Here is a 6,113-nt window from a genome sequence, read left to right as displayed (position 1 = left end):
TATTTGCTGGTTTTGGTTTCTACATCGTTCTTCCTTTCTAGAGTCAAAACAACCCGGCAGACTAGACTAGAATTGAGGGACATAAGTGGCCCTTCAGATGCTGCAAGACTCCAACTTCCAGCACCCCCAGAAGCCAGTGTTAGACATTAGCCGGGCGCCAGGCGCATTTTGCAATGGGCACGGGTCCCATTTCAACCACGTGGAGATCTCTGGATGCCAGGTTGGTGATTGGGGGAAGCAAAACGTCCCTTGGAGAAGGACCTGAAATATTTCTGGAAGCTTGAATTTGTTTCATTCTAGATTGTTTGATGTTTTAATGTGCTGTAACCTGCTTTGAGATTTGTTCTTTAAAATACAAACAGTAGTGTATAGAAATAAAATTAAGATGCCGTTTGAAGATTAGGTTATATACCTGAGTTTCTAACACTGCCAGCAGTCAGCATGGCCAATGGTTAGGGGTGATGATGAGAGTTGCAATCCAACAGTATCTGAAGGGGCACAGAGTTCCTTGCAACAGACTGGTTTTTTAATTGTGTGAACTTCTTTCAAAACTTCAGTGTTCCAACACAGACATTGGAACAGACACAGTCAGGCCGTTGGTCCTCCTAGCTCCCATTCTACAAACGAACTGGCAGAAGCTCTCCAGACATTCCCAACCCTACCTGAGGATGCCAGAAACTGAAACTGGGACCTTCTGAATGCAAAGCAGATGTTCTACCACTATGGTCCTTGGAAGGACAGGAAGTTAACATGTACTGAGTCAAAGCTTTGGCCCACCAAGCTCAGTATCATCTACGATAACAGTCAGTGGCTCTCCAGGTTTCAGACAGGCTGTCCTGCCCAACCCAACCTGGAGATGCCAGAGTTTGAAGCTTGGACCTTCTACAGACGAAGCAAGCACTGAGCTATGGACATTCGCCAAGACTCAGTAAGATCCCAGTCCTTCTTATTCTAAGGCAGTGTTTCCCAAACAGCTGGTTTTGGACTACAACTCCCATCATCCCTAGCTAGTAAGACCAGTGGTCAGGTATGATGGGAATTGAAATCCAAAAGCAGCTGCAGACCCAAGTTTGGGAAACACTGTTCTAAGGGCAGACTTACATAGGAAGCTGCCTTCTACTTAATCAAATCATTGGTCTATCTAGCTTAATATTGTCTACATTGACTGGCCTTGGCTCTCCAGGGTTGCAGGCAGGGACCTACCTGGAGATGATGGGGATTGAACCTGGGACCTTCTTCATCCAAATCATATGCCCTACCACTGAGCTATGGATCTTCCCCATTGCTTTTAGTCAATGTTCAGGAATGCCACTCTGGAGTCCTTCCTAAATTGACCATGACCAGAGACTATAATGCCAAGTTAACATGACCACGCCCACTGTAGGAGCCACAGACTTGGAAAAGTCTAGTTCATGGGGCATCATTGGTCTGGGGCTTCTACCTTGGGTCACTTCTCTTCCCCTAGACCAACACATTCAAATGATCAAGTAAAAATTTCCGCTTATCTTCATTATAGGAACCCACCAAGAAGAGCTCTGCTGGATCTGGTCAAAGGCCCACCTAGTCCAGAGTCCTGTCCTCTCAGTGGGTCAACAACGTGCCCTAATGGGAAGCCCTCGAGCAGGACCTGAGTGTAACCTCACCTCTCCCCACCTGTGATTCCAAACAACTGGTGTTCAGAAGAAGCACAATGCCTCCAGTTGTGGAGGTAATAAATGATCATCATGTCTAGAAGCCCTTGATAGCTTTATTATCCTCCGTGTAATTGTCTAATTCTCCTTTAAGCCATCCATGTTAGTGAATTTTTCTACCTTTTGTGGTAGTTTAGATATGCACTATCTGGAGAAATAATTTATTTACCTACTTCTTGGTCTTACCCCTTGACCTAGTAGCCATCCATCCGACTTCCCTGCCACCCATCCATCTACCCACCAGTGTCACAGCCAAACTTGTCTCTCGAACCCATCGCCATTGCATGGAAATCATCCGTCCAGGAGAGTTAGTCACAAGACGTCCTCAACCAAGCAATTCATCGCAATCTATTTGAGAAGTTCAGATCCCTGAGCCACAAGGGGGGACCTCTTCAGCCCCAATGAATTAATTTAAAATCAGATGTCCGTAACTCAAGGTGTCAGAGGATGAGAACAGTGTCAGAAATGAGAACAGAAATTGCTGCAATTCACACATTCATCGGTGGCTAGGAAAGGAAATCACACAAGTGTTTATCGTTACCACCATCATCGTTAAATGCCTTTCACCACAAGTTCTCAGACCCAGGTCACAATGTGAAATACAACATTAAGAACAGTTGAAGATAAATTACAATCACAACTGATGGTTGTTGTTGTTGATGTTGTTAGTATGTCACCCCAGCCACTCTGGGCAGCTCCTAACAGAATATTAAAAACAAAACAAAAACATCAAACATTAAAAAGTTCCCTAAACAGGGCTGCCTTCAGATGTCCCCTAAAAGTCAGATATTTGTTTATTTCCTTGACATCTAATGGGGGGGCATTCCTACTGAGAAGGTCCTCTGCCTGGTTCCCTGTAATTTCACTTCTCACAAATCTCTATCTACCTATCTACCTATCTACCTATCTACCTATCTACCTAACATCTACTCTATCTAATCTATCTAATCTATCTATGGTTGCCTTACCCTATAAGAATGAAGCCCACCTGACCACTTCAGTTTGTGAAACTGGCACCATTACAAGTGACACACAATACTCTTCGTGCATTTGTAAAAAAAAAAAAATCCATCTTTTAATGTGGCAGCACCCACACTTTGGAACTCCCTGCCTATTGACGTGTGGCAGGCACCTTCGCTGTACTTTCTTTAGCACCTGATAAAAACACTTGTTTGTTTGTTTGTTTGTTTGTTTGTTTGTTTGTTTGTTTAGGCAAGCCTATCCGGATGCGTAGAATGCTGGTATGTGTTTCGCTCTGGCTCCCAGGTTTTGGATACCCCCTCTCTGACTGGACGGAAAGGGAAAATCTGGATGCTCAGAAAGAGCTCAATCCCAACGCAACGCAGAAGACAAGCTAAGTGTCATCACTTAGATAAGGTATGGCCCATATACATCAACTATGTGAATAAAAGTGGCATTGGTGTAAGACCTCCAGATATTCGTGCTTATTAAGGGATGGTTGCTGGAAACCCCAGAAGAAGAGAGAGCTGCTCCTGCGGTCAAATCCTGCTTGTGGGATTCCCACAGGCATCTGGTTGGCCAGTGTGAGAACAGGAGGCTGTACCAGATGGGCTATGGGCCTGATCCTGGAGGCTCTCGTTATTTTGGAATGAAGGTGACCTGTAGCTTTAACGTATGCTTTGGAGATTTCTGTAGGGCTGGCCGGTGGATCAAAGGTAGCTTCCGAAACTTCCAGGTAGTTCTGCGATGCAGCTATTTTGTCCATTCCTGCTTTACTTGGTGCGTGTCAGAGTTGAGCAACCCATTTCCTGCAAGAAGAACCAATAAATGCCATTGCCTCTGTGTGCAGCAAATCTTGCCAGGATCCCTCCCTTCCATAATTTCCCTTCCTCCCACCCGAACACCCACCCCCGGAACCTTTTGCTTGGTGGTGGTGGTTTTTAATTCCGCCTCTGCATAATTTCACAAAGTCCCATTACGAGCTATTAAAAAATAATTAAGCTCCATCCAGCACCGACTTGCAGACAGACAACACCTACCTCTTTGCGGCAAATTTTCTGGGCAGAATCCATACGTTTGCAGCCATAGGAAGAAAGGAATATACAGGTGAAACTCGAAAAATTAGGATATCGTGGAAAGGTTCGTTTCTTTCAGTAATTCAACTGAAAAGGTGAAACTAATATATGAGATAGACTCATGACATGCAAAGCGAGATATGCCAAGCCTTTATTTGTTATAATTGTGATGATTATGGCATACAGCTGATGAGAACCCCAAATTAACAATTTCAACTTAAAATAAATCGCAGGCTCTTGGGAGTCCAACTAGATTTCAATTGGTTGGGGGGGGGGGGTTGACAAGAAATTTTCCACACCGGGTACCACCTAACCTTGCTACGCCACTGTTATTAAGATCTGTTGTGGGGCCCTCTGGCTTGTTCCACCTCCCTCAGGGTGGTGGGAGCAGAACCGGCGCTAGGGTTTCTTGCGCCCTAGGCGAACCACCTTCTGCCGCCGCCCCCCCCCCCGCCAAAGCCTGCTTTAGCGGGAGGTGGGGATGGTGGAGAAGCTGCTGCTCGCCCGTCCTGTCCCCCGCCAAAGCCTGGCCAGCGCCCCCTCCATTTTGGCGCCCTAGGCAATTGCCTAGTTCACCTAAATGGACGCGCCGGCCCTGGGTGGGAGCCCAGGGGGAGAGGGCCTTCCCCTCAGTTGTGGGACTCCCTCCTCATTGAGGGGTGTCAGCCTTCCAGCGAAAGCTGAAGATGCAACTCTTTGCCATTGACACCTGAGATGTGTATCTGCAGGCTCCACCGATTTCCTGCGGCTGTAATCTAATTTTATGGCGGCTTCTAATTCTGAATTTTAAATCGTTGAAACACACCTCCTTACTACGACAACAATGACTACTGCTACTACTAATAATAAACAATAATAGGGTAAATTTGCATTAAAATTCTGCTGAGTCTTCACGGGGACCTTTTAAAAACGAAAACCTCAAACTGGGGTGGAAATAGGGAGAACAAACTACGGTTGGGGAAAGGAGAAGCAGAAATGGAGCCATTTTCCCTGGTCGCTGACCCTACTACGCCTTTGCATGGGAACATGGAAGGGAATGAAGACCGGCTGAATTAAGACACAATCGAAAGCTTGTATAAAATAAGTAATAGCTGTTTGATTTACCTGTCACTTTAATCCATTATCTAAATATCACAATCATCGCCGTTTCTGGGGCTCTACGCCTTGCCTAATAACCAAACCCATTAACAGAGCTAATGAAAACACCTTGCTTGCATCCCGAGAGCAGGTGCTGGTGATGTGTCAATAACTCCCTGTTGTGACAGGCATGTGTCAGTAACAGTTAATGAGCAGCTGGGGCTCTGTTATTAGGACAAGTCAGGAAGAGGTAATAGGTCCCCTGCCTGTCTCCTGGTGTTTAATCATGGCGTCTGGAACCCTGAAGGCTTGGCTTTTAAGGACAAAGCGAAGCAGGAATTCCAGGCGGAGGAGTCACATCTGTTTCCACAGCTGGAGAAGAGACTTTGGAAACAGAGTTAATACTCCCCAAAGCCACAGTGAAGTTAGATTTTATAGTGTTTTCAATGTGCTTACCTTGCTGTCGGGGCTGTCAGAGGGTATGAATACAAAACAAAGAAAATTAAAAATTAAAAAATTCCTTCCAGTAGCACCTTAGAGACCAACTAAGTTTGTTATTGGTATGAGCTTTCGTGAGTGCCCTGAGTGCTCACTGGAAGGACAGATCCTGAAGCTGAGGCTCCAGTATTTTGGCCAACTCATGAGAAGAGAAGAGGACGACAGAGGATGAGATGGTTGGACAGTGGGGACGACAGAGGATGAGATGATTGGACAGTGTTCTCGAAGTGACCAACATGCGTCTGACCAAACTGCGGGAGGCAAGGGAAGACAGGAGTGCCTGGCGTGCTCTGGTCCATGGGGTCACGAAGAGTCGGACACGACTAAATGACTGAACAACAAACAACAACATTCTGCATGGACTGGTTGCATGGCAACATGAGCAAATGGCTATTAGGTTCATAAATTACCATATAGCATATATTCAACACAAAAAACAGTGACAATTTGTTGTGGACAAAGGACAGCTGGACATATCAAGGGCCCCATTACCTTCAGTAGCTTAGGGCCTCATCAAACCTAAATCCGGCCCTGTATGAATCCATTGGTTTGAGTCCGACCCTCTGGAGAAACAAAAAACAAACTTTCTCCATCTTCCATGTAGCAGGCCTTCACATACTTTTGAAGATGGCTATCATATCTAAGTCTTCTCTTCCCCAGGCTAAACAAACCCAGCTCCCTCAACCGTTCCTCATAAGTCTTGGTTTCCAGGTCCTCGATTATCTTGTCTGTGTTTCTCTGTTCACGTTCCAGCTTGTCAATGTCCTTCTTAAAGTGTGTTGCCCAGAAATGAACACGGGACTCCAGGTTT

Source organism: Lacerta agilis, chromosome 17, assembly GCF_009819535.1.
Source record: "Lacerta agilis isolate rLacAgi1 chromosome 17, rLacAgi1.pri, whole genome shotgun sequence".
In the NCBI taxonomy this organism is placed as follows: domain Eukaryota; kingdom Metazoa; phylum Chordata; class Lepidosauria; order Squamata; family Lacertidae; genus Lacerta; species Lacerta agilis.
The sequence above is the reverse complement of the archived record's forward strand: the minus strand, read 5'-3'. Positions refer to the sequence as shown.